General features: G+C 48.7%; 1 protein-coding gene across 3 annotated transcripts in view; it reads left to right on the top strand.

Annotated features, from left to right (window-relative positions):
• The window catches only part of TAF5L (TATA-box binding protein associated factor 5 like), a 144181-nt gene that overhangs the window by 24104 nt on the left and 104155 nt on the right, over positions 1-15922 (top strand). For all 3 annotated transcript variants that reach the window (XM_078648837.1, XM_078648835.1, XM_078648836.1), the window contains exon 2: positions 9634-9733. The gene's annotated coding sequence lies outside the window, so the exon portion shown is untranslated. The remainder of the gene's footprint in view (positions 1-9633; positions 9734-15922) is intronic.

The raw sequence follows: 15922 nt of genomic DNA, 5'->3' as shown, positions 1-15922 counted from the left end.
TCAGCCCCAAGACACACCAAGAGAAATTAAGCGATGTAGCGCCCAGCCTAGTAGATGCACTTTATTGGCAACAGCCAGGCGAGTCATTCACACATTCTCAGTCTGTAGGCTCTGTGTAGCATTTGCTTTAACAATACTAGGCCGCAATGCCAGTTGGCTTACACCAGGGGCGGCTGGTGTACACGGGCGGGATGGGCGTTGCCTTGCCAATCTGGGGGACAAAACAAGTGCCTGCAACACTAAGCACCTATCATTAAATTGTACTGGAGTGGCTGCTCGTGACAAACATAGGCACATCTGTGGTTTTCTTTAAGGGGGTGGGGGAGGATGGCCCTTGCTCTGTACATGCTTTTGGATGGGCGAAGATTTCTTCGACCTGGAGCCAGAAAGCAGAACAGTGACAACACACAGTTGGGCAGGATCTGTGTCTCACTGCCAGAATGGCATTTGGATTGTGGGCGTTATTGGCTTGGCCCAGGGAGGAGTTGAAGGCCCTCCATTCATTCCAATGGCTTGGGGCGGGGCAGTCCGGCAGTCTTAAAGATGTCATGTCTGGGGGTGTGGCAGTGGACTTTGCTTCCTCCAGGAGACCCAGCAACACTTGCTTGTTGTTTTGCAAGTGATTGGTTTGCGGAGAGTTATAAGGGGATAGTTTCATGTCCCTTTTGAAGTAGGAGAAGGAGGGTTTGCATCTGAGGTCTCTAGGGAGTGAGTTCCACATCCTGGGTACATTACCAGAGAAGCATCGACACTGAGTGGTTTTCCTTTTCACTTTCGGAGGGATGAGAAGAAGTGAGTTGGAGCTTCTCAGAGTTCTGGATTTTCCTGCTTTTACCAGTTTGCTGTTAAGGTAGTTTGGGGAAGGTGAGTGGAGGGTTTTGTGTGTGATGCAGGCCAGTTTTTAAATACATCTACCTTCCATGGGAAGCCAGTTGAGGGAGTTGAGAGCTAGTGTGATGTGATAAAGCCTTTTTACACCGGTAATGAGTCGGGCTGCCATGTTGAGGACTGACCTTAGTGGGGCTAGGTGAGCTTTCAGGCTCCCTGTTAGGATAGCGTTCCCATACTCCAGTTTGGAGGACTAGGGATTGTACTATTGTCTTGAGATCATCTTGGGGGAATGAAAGGTTTGATTTTCTTGAGGTGTTTTAGTGAGTAAAGTGCACCTTTTGCAGAGTTTTTGATGTGGTCTTTCATTGATAAGTTCTTTTCCAGGGTAATGCCTAGTGACTTTACCGAGTCGGATAGAACAAGGGAGAAGTTTAGGGCATCAATATTCTTGAGCCAGTCTTGGATTGTACGGTGATTACTTTTTGGAGAGAACAGTATTAGTTCTGTTTTGTCTGGTTTCAGTTTTAAGTGGTTTGCGTTGAACCAAGATTGGATCTTGGTTAGTGTGACATTGAGGTGACTGATGTCGCTGGGAGATTTGATTTTGTAGTAAATTTGAGTGTCATCTGCATATAGGTGGTAGTTAACTCCTGCTTGTTTCAGAATGATTGTCAGGGGTTCCATGAAGAGATTGAAGAGGGATGGTGAGAGGATCGATCCTTGCGGGACCCCAAGTGTGATTTGTGTTGGCCTCGAGAGACATGTGCTGAGGGAATGAAGTGAACCATTTTAGTCCTAAGCCATTAATGCCAGAGCGCCTCTTCAAAATCTCAAGTAAAGCTGGATGATTTATTGTGTCGAATGCCGCAGATAGCTCAATAAGGATGAGGAGACTGGCTTCGCCTTCATCTAAGGCTCTGTGGATAACCTCAGAAATATTAAGCATCGCTGTTTCAGTGCTACAACCTTTCCGGAATCCCGATTGAAAGGTGTTGAGGAGGTTGAAATTGTCAATGTGTTTCTTGAGTTGTTGGAGGGCACACTTCTCCAATGTTTTAGCTAGGAACGGGAGTTTGGAGATAGGTCTGAGGTTGTTGAGATCGTTTGGGTCGGCTCCTGGTTTCTTGAGTATGGGTGTGATTTATCCCAGTTGAAGGGAGTCTGGCACACAGCCCGACGTGAGAAGGAGTTGATTTTTGTCCAGAAAGGGGCGATGATGTGATTGAGTTGTTTTACTATTGTGGATGGGAGGGGGTCCATAGTGTGGGAAGAGGGCTTTAAGCTTGCAATAATGTTGAAGACCTCGTTTTCCAACATGAGTTCGAAGTCTGACCAGTGAGCATTATTTTTTGGTTGGAGGCAGACCTTGTTGTCCTTGGTATGATCTCTTTCTGTTAGGTACTGGGTGCTGGAGGGGGGGGGGGGGCAGGTTAAGAGGGAGGGGGGAAATTGAGGTTTGGATGAAGGATTGCTCAATTTTTGTTACTCTATCTGTGAAGAAACAGGCAATTTCTTCACAACGATCTTTGGTGGCTTTGATTTTGTGTGAGTATGTACCATTTATTTGACTTAACAATGTTGAAGAGTTCTCTAGGTCTACTCTTTCCCGATTCTAGTTGGTTGCAGAAGAAGGAGGCCTTTTGTCTGAAAATGTTTTTTTATAGGCCAGTCGCACAGATCTAAGTTGCGTTAGGTGTAAAGTCGATGGGATTTGTCTCCAAGTGTCGTCTTTCGTTATTAAGATCTACGTTGAACCAGGATTTAGCATTGATTGGTCTCAGCTGTTTGAGTTTGAGTGGCGCTACTTGATCTAATACCTCTGTCATAGTTGAATTAAAGTGAGCTGTGAGGTCCTCAACCGACAAAGTGGAAGGCTGGGGCTGTAGAAGGGCCTAAATCCCGGATTCAAGTTCGGTTATAGGGAATTCTTTGATGTTCCTGGTGCAGTGCTTCAGTATGGCAGATTGTATTGGTTGGTATCTGACTTTCGAGTCCATATTAAACCGTATAAGGTGGTGGTCAGACCAGTCAATGGGAGAAATCACTCTGAGAGATCAGCTCATTTTTGGTGATGATCGCATCCAGAGTTGCTCCTTTGATGTGAGTTGGTTCATTGCAGAGTTGTTTGAGGTTGGTTATTTCAAGCATGGTGGAGAGGGTCTGGACTGTGGTGTCTTCTGGGTTATTCCAGTGGATATTGAAGTCACCCAGGAACACGTCTTTCATGTCTGTTAGGGAGAAACGTGTTATTAGGTTGGTTAGTTCTTCTGCGAAGAGGGCCACCTCCCCTGGAGGATGGTAGATGGTGTGAAAATTGATAGGCATGGTGCCTTTGCCTGTGAGTTCAACACCCAGGTACTCAAGAGTTAGGTATTCTGTAGGCTTTAGTGTGGTAAGCTGTATTTCTACTTTGTGAATAATGGCTAGTCCGCCACATCGTTTGATTGGTCTGTCGTGTCTGATGATGTTGTAACCTGGGGGGCGAGTATGTCTAGAATGGGGGTAGAGTGGTCATTGAGCCAGGGTTCTGTGAGGAATGCGATGTCTGTTTCCTGGGCGAGTAAAACTTCAGCAATGTCTGTGGCGTGTTGTACTGCTGATCTACAGTTGAGGAGCATGCAAGATAGAGGATGGGGAGCCTCAATGTTGGTGTGTGCTGTGTGGATAGAAGTGTATTGAGCGGGAGGTCTAGGCGAGTTGACAGTTCTAGGGGATTCTGTTTGTGCCGGCTATAACTGGGATAGCGAAAGGAACCGTGTTCTAGCTCATTGTGAGGTTCGAGTCGTTGATCTCATCTGCTTCCAGTACAGACATTGACCAGAGAGCTCGGCTAGGTAGATGAGCTAGGTTCCTCACAGGAATGGAGGGCCGTGAGGTGCCAAGTGGGGCAATGGGAGGGACTGAGCGTGGGAAGGTGCGTAGCTACCCTGAGTTTGTGAGCACGGTGGTTTACACCGGTTGAGAAGGTCTTGCTGTAGGTGTAGGATATATCGGCAGCTAGGGCGTCCATTTTCTGCTCCATTCGGGTCAGTTGTTGGGTAATAGAGCTAGAAGAGCTTTTTGTTTTAGGCGGGAGCCATGAATGACTAGGGTCTGTGGAAGGCGAGGGCACTAGATTAAGCGCTTGAACTGTATCATTGGGATTAGGAGTGGGGCTAGGATGAACGTGAGGGGCCGGGTCATTAATGCTTCCAGACTTGGTGTTGGGAGGAGGTGGACCTGGCAATATTTTCATGAGGGGGCAAGGAGCAGTCTGTGCAGTGCCCACATTCAGGATCAATCAGATGTCTGGCTCCCGTATTTTTCCTTCGGAAGGCATTCCTTCATAGTGTGCACTGATTATGCACCAACCTCATTTATGTAGCTCAATCTCGACACTGCCCGACGGCTTGTTTGCCCCAGTGTCCACATCAGTAGTATGCAACAATAAGGTGATGGATTGAATGCTTGAATTAATCTCAGCGACTGGCAATAACTCTCGACCGCACTCCAGGCCATTGGTTTTTGCCCATTATGCCACCTCAGTCTGGACTCAGCCATTTGCAAATCAGTCTTGACCCTGTTCCAATGCGAATAGTCCAGCCAGAAGTACCAGGTCAGGTCCTCCTCGAACCGTAACACAAACAATGTAGGACCAGTGTTGCCCTGATTAGGGCTCTTCAGCCAGGCACAGGTTGGTTCGAGTGGACAGTGAGCATCGGATCCACATCTGGGCATTCCCTTCCCACTTAGGACAACACACTAAAGTATACAGAAAAGTTTAGGTTTCTGCCTTTTTTGGGGGGAAATATCTTTATTTCTCCTCGTTGTCCTTTTTGGGTTTCACCTGCCGAAGGCTGCGCTCTGCGCAGCTTTTCGGCGCAGGTGAAATCCTTTGTTGACAATAAGGACTTCGGGAACGTCCCCCGGCTCTCATTGGCTAGCTCCATAAATGGAGGCTAGCCATTGAGTGCCGGATCTGTCCGTCAAGGCCGGACCAGATTCGGGGGCGTTCCCGAGATTTTTTCCCAGGGCGGAGTTACGTTTTTTCCCGTTCCCTCCCCTTTCACTGAAAGTCTGTCCATTCCCGCCCCCTCCGTGTGCCTTTCCGCCCCCCCCCTCGCTGTCCTGTGCACGTTTCCCGCCGTCCGTGTCCTCTCCCGCCCCCTCCCGCCGTTGGCCGAGCAAGGTCTCTCGCTTCAGCTCGTCTCCAGACAGATACCCACCCCCACCCTCCACGACATCGCTTCTTCAGGCAAGCAGACAGACCTCTCTCTTCGCTGTGCTACCCGTGGACAGATCTCCGCCCCTGAATCTCCTCTCCCGCCCCCTCCCGCCGTCCGTGTCCTCTCCCGCCCCCTCCCGCCGTCCGTGTCCTCTCCCGCCCCCTCCCGCCGTTGGCCGAGCAAGGTCTCTCGCTTCAGCTCGTCTCCAGACAGATACCCACCCCCACCCTCCACGACATCGCTTCTTCAGGCAAGCAGACAGACCTCTCTCTTCGCTGTGCTACCCGTGGACAGATCTCCGCCCCTGAATCTCCTCCTACTCATCAAGAAGGGGCTGGCTCTCAGAAGCCCGCCCCCGAGGCTGTCACTGGCCTGGCCGAGCCCACCATGCCGATGAGCTCCTCAGACTCACCCTGACCAGAGGAACGGAGCTACGCCCTGAGAAGCCAAGCGAGGAGCGGGAGAGGCCAGTAGGGCAGTGGGCATCACGGTAGAGGAGGGCACTGCATCACGCACAGGAGGACCAGCATCACACCCGCTGTATCTGTAGGGCACCTCTGTCCGGAACAGCCCTCCTGTCGCTGAGCTTACACTGCCATCGACGGGCTCTACGGGGACCCCAGCCCGTCAGAAACAGCCTGGCAGGGTTCCCTGTACAGGCTTTTCAGGGAACCCCTGGCCGGGACAGGTTGCGCAGAGGGACTTCCGCAACCCTACCCCTGTCTAAAAGACAGCGGCAGTCACCATGAAGGCAGCTGTGGACATTAAACCAACGTTAACCATCATCAAGACAGAAAGACTTGATCTCGAGCCATGCCCATGCTCCCCCGGTAAGTACGTTGGACTCGACCACTTTAACGGTATCATGCCAGAGGCAGGATTTGACAGACAGTCCCAGGGTCTGTGGGCAATGGCAGGCTCCGATTGGCATTGTTTAGCTCGGAGTCCAACGCGGGTTCTGAATGGCATTGCCAAGCTCAAGACTCAGCGGCAATCTGGAGTGTAAGGCTCTGTTAATACAAGACTCTAACCAATTGGCATCTTTATGTTCTGTAGCCAGTAGGAGATCTGATGTGCACAGTAAGGTAGTCTCTGATTGCCATTGTCGACGAGCTTTAAGGTCAACATCAATATGTAATGTGCTGCGTCGGGCCCTTTGGTCACTGGTAGGGCCTGATTGGCTCTGTAATGTGCTGGGGGGAGCCAGTGTCAGGGCACAGAATATAATAGACATTGCCAGAGTTTTAAGTCACAGACAGGCTCAGATCAGATTGGGGGGGTTACCAGCAATCTATAATGGGCACTGCCAGGCTCTAGGGCTAACAACAGCCCCCTATGGGCAGGGGCAGGCTCAGAGGCCAAAACCACTTTTAGTGGGCAGGGTCGCTCCGAGGCCAGTGCTGGTCGCAGATGAGTAGTCTCATGCTCTGGGCGCTGCCAGGATCTGTGGTTATTGGCTGCCACTAAAGGTCAGTACCAGATTCTGAGGCCAGTGGCAGTGTTTATTACAGTAGTTTGATGCTTACTTCCCTCCATATTGAAAAACGGTAGATGTTTCAGCACCCAGGCTAATATGCTGCATTCCTAAATACATATAACGTCCCAAAGGTGAAACCGATGCATTGCAAATGCTTGTTCTATATATATTGCCTTCTGCAGCACACAGAGAAAGAGGAAAAAGCCTTTTGTGATTGGCCTCAATGCGGGCACCCTTGCACCATGGTGCAAGGGTGCCTGCATTGGCGCACAACAGCTCGTGTGTGCGGGTGCAGGGGGAAAAGGACCGGAATGCGCTGTATCTGATAGATACAGTGCATTCATGCCCTTTTCTTTTGCCGTAGGGCAGCGCAGCAGGAAGGCCAACTGTGCTGCCCTACAGCAAAACCTCATAAATGAGGCCCTAAATGCAAACTACTTTGTTCTGATTTTGATTTTTTTTTCTTATGCTCTACATTTATATAGGTTTTATTTGTTTCAATTTAAAAATGTAACTCATTTTGTTAACTCCTTTTTCTCTATTGTAATTTTTTAACACTTTATAAACCAGATCTCTCTTTCAGTATATCTCTGCTTTCCATCCAAAATCTTGTCGTCATGTTTGTATGTTTTGCACCTCAATTTCTGTTATGTTGACCTTCTGTCTGTATATAATCATATTTTACAAACTAAACACAGTTTGCTGAAATATATAATTTGTTTTTCCGGCTAATCTTAAACAAATCAAGGATGAACTGCAATCCTGGGATTTATCTCTTTCGCCAATCGCCATCTAATTTTTAAAGTATTTGCAATATACGATTTTACCAATGGTGTGAGCCTTGATGGCTTCATCAACCATTACAGTAAAGAGGCAGAGATGTGTTAAAGGTCTTGTTTCTAATGGTTGTGTGTGCTTGCCTTGGGTGTCATTTTGCAAGCAGACCAGTTAGAGGATTGGGCACATTTTTGATGTTTCTAATGTTTTCTTCACACTTGTGCTTTAAAATGCTATATTTGGATCCCGTTTTTGCAACAATTTGTAAGTATGTGGTGTAAAAAGCCAACATTTGAGTCCATTTTGTGCAACATTTTCTTGTGGGTAGACGTAGGACTGAGGTCGACTAGGTCTCTACCGAATCTATTAGACTTAATTGTGAGTGCCAGCTAGCTCAGAGGTCACTAGAAACGTTCTCGAATTCACAAGAAGGGATTAGTTTCTGACAACCGCATAAACATGACAACTTTTTTTCCCAAGAATAAGAAATCAATCTCTAGAGTCGCGGAAACAATAGATAGCTATTTTACTCAGTCATTCGTGCATGCTTCGTTTTGTATTTATTGAACAGTCTTCTTTCTCAAGCATAAGACATGTACTGCTACAATCGTAATACTGGTTATAAAGTACAGGACATATATTACGAAAAATAATATATAGTAGTACTGTAAAAGCATGATATGGTTTCTAAGCCATAAGTTGCCTAAAACATATAAAATACATACAGTGATAAAATAATAACTAAAAGTACTCAACTGGTGCTTCTTAAATACGCCTACCCCGGTGTACCTGACCTAAGCCTAGCACAAGGGAAGAAGTAAGTGAGGAGTAGTTTAAGTTTTGTATTTTCTGCCAAGAATCTAATCAAGAATTCTCTAAGGGTCCAATCAGCTCCGTACCTTGGTTTAGAATGAAGGAGGTCTTGTATCTCTCTCTCAGGACTCGATTTCCCAGTAACCCGCAAGGGTAGCCTGGAAACACTGGAGCTGGATTTCTCGGCAGGAGAAAAGACAGCGTCTCTCAGTGCGTCAGCTGGAGGGTCGGCTTCCTTCGGCACTTGCTGCTGCAGGGCGTCTGGCAAGTAGTTAATCGATTTGCTCCAAACCACTGTGTGTCTGCTTGGGCAAATCTAGGCATATTTATACTATGAAGGTGCCGAGTTTGACGTGTGATTGGACTTAATAACGTCATAGAAGACTCAGTTCTTCGTAAACTCCATGATTTCCTAGATAAATTAGTATTCAGGCAAGGGGATGTCCCTAGCTGCTGAAGGCGGGTTTTTCTAAGAAATCGTTGCTGATTCTTGGAACATAGGGGAAGTAGCCATGCCGTATTTGGGCTAAATAGGCTCAGTCTAAATATGGTAATGATTTCTATGCCTATATAAGGATAGGATAATCCGTACCTATATAAGGGCATGAATCGGGAACATTTACACTAGGGTCCTAGATTCATTTACAACGCTCTGCTCAGTTTTCAGCTGCCTTCCATTAGCGTACTTTAGTTCAGTGACTTCGTAGAGTTTCTAGTTGCTCAAATTGATGTAATTTTATGTTTCCCATGTCTTCATTGCATGACTTTGCTCTCGAGAAAGTGTCACTCATAATCGTTGAAATGTTGAGCTTTCCTGATGTAGCCGGTGCACCAGTTGAGTCAGTTTACACCGGCTGTCCGAGGTGTTGGTTAAGTAAGACACGGGAGGCAGGAGAAAAGTCAAGTGAGGTTTATTTCATTATTAGAGTAAAAACACCCACGACTGGGAGCATCCAGCAGCTGTGAATCCGACGGGCAACTGACTAGCGTTGCCAAGGAGCTCACAGCTGCTTTTGCACCCGAGCGTGGAACACTAGTCAAGAATAAACAATAATGCATGCAATGTCGGCGGTCTCGAGGGAGTTCGAGACCACTGTCAATTTTGAGGATTTTGTGGTCTTGAGAGGAATACATACAACATTTCACTCCTAAACCGCAGAAGAGAAGATATAACCTACTGCATATATTTAAACAATAAGCATGTGTTTTAGTAGGAGGGCAATGAAACATCTGTGAGAAACATCATTAAAGCATATAGAATATAACAGTGTGATAAGGCAAGAAATGCCACAGGATGAATAAAGTGATTGTACCCCAAAATATAATTTTTGAACTTGCTAGACACCTGTCTTTGACACCCCTTAGACGTCCTAGACATGTCCTTAGTACCATGTGTCAAACCAGCTTGGTGTTACAAGTTGTGTGTAGACCCCGCAGAAGTTACTTCAGCTCTGTGAAGCACCTCCTGCACTTGAAGCCTATCAAACCGTTCACTATGATCATTACTTTCCAACTTGTGTTTGTTTATAGTATCTGCTTGTGAACCAGTGATGCGGGCTAAGCACCTTTTATTCAACCATCCTTTGGTCAAGGAGGACTGATCCCTTGCTCACCTGTCTGACAATCACAGGTAATGAAAACCTAGATTTCTTTTTTCCCACTTTTTTTGGATTGTTTGGGTACCCAGCCACCTTTCGGTAAAGGTAAACCTTCAAAATGTTTCCCTCAATCAAATTGTGTTTTAATGTTAACTTGTTTCTGTTGTAGTCAGGATTTAATTGACTCTAGCGAGGCGTGTGTGTATTCCACTTTCTGATCAGTTTTCTTACTAAGCCTGTTGGGAAATAAACCAGTCTTTGCCTTCCTACCTCTGATTAGAGTAAAAGATCCTACCCATGTTGTGGAATGAAGTGTAGTATTATGGAACCAAACTTTTCTGCGTACAAATTCTATAGGATCTCAACCAGATGATATAGAGGCTTGTGTCCCTTCTTTCACAATTCTATTTCCCCTCTCTACTAGGCGGTTGGAGGCAGAAGAACACAACGCCACCTTTAGGTGGATGACATCATGCAGCTTGAGAAAGGAACACACACTGTGAGACAAAGTGTGTCCTGTTATCGGTGACAATAACGTTGGGGTAACCCTCTATTATGAAAACGCTTTGTAGAAACATAATAGCACTGTCAGTAGTTACCTCATCATAAAAAACAGTAATTCACCAAATTTGGTGTAATATTCTATGAGGAGAAACATACTTATTCACAGAAGATAAAACGCTGTAGGGGCCACAGAAGTCTAGACCCACTTTGTCCCAAGGACTTAGAGGAAGGGGAACTGGATGAAGTGGTGTACTTAAGTCTTCCAATGTTTATCTGATTCTAAACATTCAGCACATTTCTCAATCGTACTCCTGACTTGCGATTCCATTGAGGGCCACCAGTAATACTGTTTCAACCATTGACAAGTTTTGGTGATGCCAGGGTGTCCTTGATGTGCTGATGCCATCCTTGATAAGCAATCTTCTCTAAAATTCTTGCCTCCAGGTATGTGTTTGATGTCAAAATGATATTCATGTAACTTGTATAGCAGTTTAACCAACCTGGCTGAGGCCCTTTTAGCACTGCTGTTATTGTGCGTGGGCGTGGTCTGCTGCGCAGCGGAATGGCCACTTTTTTAGTGAGCTCCGCCAGCCGGGAAATGAATCCTCATACAATCCTGGTATATGGAGAGGTGTTAAGCTTGTGATCAGTGCCTACGGACAGTGGAACACTTGTAGACCCAGACGCTACTGTTTCTGGGACCCGTGGGTAAACCGAGGCTGTGATGTGAAGATCTGTGGAGCTGCCTGCGACGATCCGAACCCCTGGGTGTGATTTGGGCAGCCTGAAAATCGAGCTCGTGGCTGCTGGTGGGCCGCAGGCCGCGGACCGGGGGAGAAGACTGGATTCCCCTGCCCGAGGCACCCCAGAGATTCGAGGTATGTGCGCTGCCTAAGGGGGATGGAGGGCTTAAATAAACCACCACTGCTGGTTGCTGCCAGAGGCTGCGTGTGAGGTGGAGTGAGTCGACCTCTCCAGAACCCTACGACGCCATTTTAAAACCGAGCTGCATTGGAGCCAAGTTTTGAGGCAAAGGAGACGGACAGAAGCTGGAAAATGCAGCTCTGTTTAGGATCGCTGCTGCCGCCGAGCCCGCATTGAGGGGAGCTGCTGCTTCCAATTGATTGGCAGTCTTGGTGATTAGTGCTCAAGTGGGTGTAGAGAGCTATTGGTGAAGCATCCGCCATTTTTGGATTAGACCAGATTTCATCGTTGAGGACCACTCGAAGGGAGGCATTGTCACTCAGCGGAGGCCATGTTGTGTGACTCTGAAGTACCCTGAGTAGTAGGCCAGTGAATGGGTGGCCCTGCGTGACTCGACTGGTATTAAACGCTGCGGCGATCCTTGGGCCGCGGCTGATTGTGGATAGCCGCCCAGATGCCCTTCTAGAAGGCCGCAATTGCTGGCATTCAACATCCTTTCCATACCCCTGCGGACACTTGGTGGTTACGCGTTCATCTATCATGCGTATAGCAGTACATGACGTCTTAACTCTGTGGCACTGCCAGCTGTGGAGTGGTTCTCTGAGGGCGGCCAACATCTGCGGTGAGACCCTGCAACGGACCCCTGGGGAAGTGCGGAAGAGCTGCGTGAATACTGGTGGGCCGGGAAGGGCCGATGTGTGGCGTACAGCGCTGGTTGGATTAGGAGGCTCTTGGGGGAGAGACACGTACACGGCTGAAGACGTTCGTGCTGTAGCGGAGTGGCGACTAGACGTGTTTGGTATGGGCTAACCCTCCTTATACTCTGCGCCTCCTGGCTACGCGCCATACTGAACCCAACCCAGATGCGCAGGCGGATGGACAATAAGACATGCTTGTAGAGGATCACGGTGAAGACCTGTGCACCCTCATGTTGGATATGCACTCCAGCCTGCGAAACATAGACTCAAAGCTACATACCCTGACTACGCAACTGGACTCGGTCAAGACTCAGGTGGCTGTGCACGAGACCAGTCTTGATGCCCTGAAAAACCGCCACATTGAATTTCACGAGTTCCAGGTGGAAACTAAGGAACAACTATTGCATATGGACAAACTACTAGGAATTATTTTGGGCTAAGAATGACTATTTGGAGGTGAGGTCGCGTAGAAACAACCTACGCATTACTGGTATCCCAAACTTTTCGATCCCCACCTATCCCCTGTCTTTGTTGTGAAGAGAGCATATAGATCCTTAGGACCGAAACCCCCCAGTTGGGGCAACGCTTCGGCCAATGAGTGGTTTCTATACGATCTAGTACTATTGATATGGATCTGTAAAACTCTTTTTATAGTACTCCCGGCTACCCTGTGCGAGCAAGGAGGTTTGCCGGTGTCGCTGCGCCCCCATGGGAAGGTTCCCTATACCACTGTGTTTTTATTTTTAATTTTTATAGTATTCGTTTGTTCAGGGTGGGTATTCTACGACCTTATTGGGGGGTTGGAGTAGGTGGAGGGTAGGGAATGTGTTTTTGTTCTTCGCCAGTATGTTCGCATCTTGTTGGTCAGAATGCATAATCTTATGCTCATACCACTTCAGTCAGGGTACTGTATACGCAGTCACGCTACAACACTAAATTTTCTTACATGGAACATAAGCGGGCTGAATGATAGCAGGACATCTAGACTCATACATGCTTATTTATCCAGACATAATATCGACGTGTGTTTATTGCAGGAGACGCACTTAAATGTAATACCATCGCAGAGGCATAACAGGTGGGGGAACGTGTACTCTTCAATCTACTTTTTTATGTTTAAATCATTTTTATTGTATTTCAAACAAAGAGGACATATCACCAGTAGAGCAAAATGCATGTCGGGCACGCCCCCATTCATTCTCATATCCCCCACCCCCACAGGGAGCCATGGTGGCCGGGTATGGCATTGTGTCCATGTGGGTGGGTATGTATTGGTTTTGGACCGGTCATGCCCCGAACAACCCCAACCGCGTGTCTCCCCCCCCGCCCCTTGAACCCGCCCCTTGAACCCCTGCCCTTAGCCCTCCCCCTCCAGTGTGGATGTCTGCAGAAGAACTATGTGCCGGCGTCTCAGGCTGAGGTTCTTGAGGCGGGGTCCCCGGAGGTTTCCCGGAACTCGTCAGCCAGACGTAGGACTCTGAGATATTTCGGACAGGTAAGCTCATTGAATTCATCGGCTAGTAGATCTACTAGGGGTTTGCCAGGTATCGAGGAAGGTGTCTTGTGTTTGAGTCTGGGAGGCCTGTATTCTTTCCATCCCCATCGTATACCATAGCTTGTGAAGCCACCCCGTGTGTGTGGGTTTCCGTGTAGTGCCCCAGAGAGACAATATATTCTGTGTTGCTGCCCCCATCGCGAAGCCTATTTGCTTGCCTCTGGGTGATTTTAAGTGGCACGGTGATTTTGTTGGGTAGGCCAAGCAGCGTATATGCCGGGAAGCGGGGGATTTCAGTATCGAAATACTTGTCAATGTCCCTAAGTACTTACTCCCAAAAGTCTTGCACCTCTACACAATCCCATAGTATGTGGGTCAGGGTGCCTGGCTGACGGCATCCTCTCCAACACAGGGGGTTGCGACGTGGGTTACCCTGATGTAGTCGTGCCGGCGTTAGATGCCAATAATAAGCGATCTTGACTGCCGATTCTTTGCTGGCGACATTCTTGGCAGTATGATGTGCCCTGTAGTATATGTCCTGCCACTTTCTGTTAGTAAGGGATCGTCCTAACTCCCCTTCCCATCTCTTCTGACCCGCTGATCGCGTGGAAGGGGGTAGTGGAGGGCATAGCATTGCGTACAGTTCCGTTATTGCCTGCTTATCCGATTTCTTGGTATGGAGCCATTTTTCAAATGGGGGTGAGGTGTCTGCTGACCTGTGGCAACATGTCTGCGCTCATGAGCCAGTGACGTACTTGGAAATACCCAAATCGCGGGATCTGTGGGAACGCAAAGGTGTCCTGTAGATTTCGCATCGTCATAAAGCCGTCTAGATCAAAGCGGTGGCCAGCTGATCTACAAGCTGACCGCCGCCATATGGGAAAGGATCCTCGAACCGTCCCTGGTGTAAAGGCCGGATTATCGAACAAGGGTGTTAGTGGTGAAGGATATGTGGTGAGTCCCCGAGTCGCCGCCACCCTATCCCACACCTGCAGAATGGTGCGAGTAATAAGTGATTTTTTCATGTATGCTGGCCGGTCCTGCCATCTGAGGAAGGGAATCCTCCACAATGGCATCTGGGCCATTGCGCCATCTTGAAATAGCTATCTCTTTTCAGATTTGGGGCGGTTCCATTCCAGGAGGTACCTGAGTTGTGTCGCCTGGAAGTATCTTAATAGGTCCGGAACTCCCAAGCCCCCCACCGCTGTGGTGTGGCATGTGAGGTCCCTGCGTAATCGCGGTCTTTTGCCTGCCAAGACAAATTGTCGGATGGCATCCTGGAGTTGCGTGAGTAGGCCGATTGGGGGAGTGACTTGAATCGTCTGGAATAAGTATAGGACCCTCGGCAGTAGAGACAACATGACCGCCGCCACCCGCCCTAGCCAGGAGAGTGTTGATGCCACCTTGTGAGGTCACCCGTTATTTGGCTAAGGAGGGCAGTGTAGTTCTGCTTCACGGTTTGGGCCGTGGATGGTGTTAAAGAGATGCCCAAGTAGGGCACGGACGTGCTGGAGGAGAGCCCCCCCAAAGTTGCGGGGAAGTTTGCTAGACGCTCGGGCATTGCATCCAAGCGGGAGGAGCAGTGACTTCCCTACGTTCATTTTGAACCCCGACACCTTCCCGAACGTCTCAATTTCCAACAAGAAGGCCGGTATCGAGTTTATGGGGTCCTCCAGTGCTGCGAGGATGTCATCAGCATAGAGCTGATGGTCTGCGCCTCTCCACCGAACTTGACTCCGGTGATCGCAGGGTTGTCCCTGACCTTTTGTGCGAAGGGCTCTACGTAAAGAGCAAAAAGCAATGGAGAAAGGGGACATCCCTGCCTCGTCCGTCTTTGTATAGTAAATGGTTTGGAACACACCCCGTTGACCCTGATGACCGCTTGCGGGGCAAAATAACAACCGGCGACCCAGGCGCGAAAGCGTTCCCCTATTCCGAAGTGCGCCAAGGTGGCATCCAAGTACCCCCAGTCGACCCGGTAAAACGCCTTCTCTGCGTCGACCGAAATCAGGACCGCGTCTGAATCGTTGCAAGGCCCTTGTCTATGACATGCAGCAGGCGTTTCGTATTGTCTGCGCATTGCCGGTTAGGGATGAAACCCGCCTGATCTGGTTCGACGATGCCGGGAAGGCATGGGCCTAGTCTCGCGGCCAGGATGCCGGTAAATAGCTTTAGGTCTAGGTTGAGTAACGATATGGGCCTGTAGGCCGCGCAGTTGGCGGGGTCCTTTCCCGGTTTCGGCAGAACAATGATGTCGGCCTCCAGCATGTCGCGTGGGATGGAGCCGGGGCCCTCAAGAGTTGAACAGTCTGGCCAAGATCGGGGCTATCAGAGGGCAAAATGTTTTATAGAAACCAGCCGAGAAGCCGTCCGGTCCCGGAGATTTGAGCGGCTTGAGGCGCGCTATCGCGGAGACTACCTCTTCTGTTTTTATCGGTGTCTCAATGGAGCGCGCATTTGTTTCAGTGAGGGCCGTGACGGCGGCCGTGGCTAGATCAGAATCTGCGTTCCCTCCCTCTCGGGTGGGCTCCGCGGCGTGTATTGACTCGTATAAAACGTCCGAAACGTTTCTGCTATCCGTTCGTCATCTTTGTTCCTGC

Source organism: Lissotriton helveticus, chromosome 6, assembly GCF_964261635.1.
Source record: "Lissotriton helveticus chromosome 6, aLisHel1.1, whole genome shotgun sequence".
NCBI classification, from domain to species: domain Eukaryota; kingdom Metazoa; phylum Chordata; class Amphibia; order Caudata; family Salamandridae; genus Lissotriton; species Lissotriton helveticus.
Note: the sequence above shows the minus strand (reverse complement) of the source record. Positions and strands in the feature narration are given on the sequence as shown.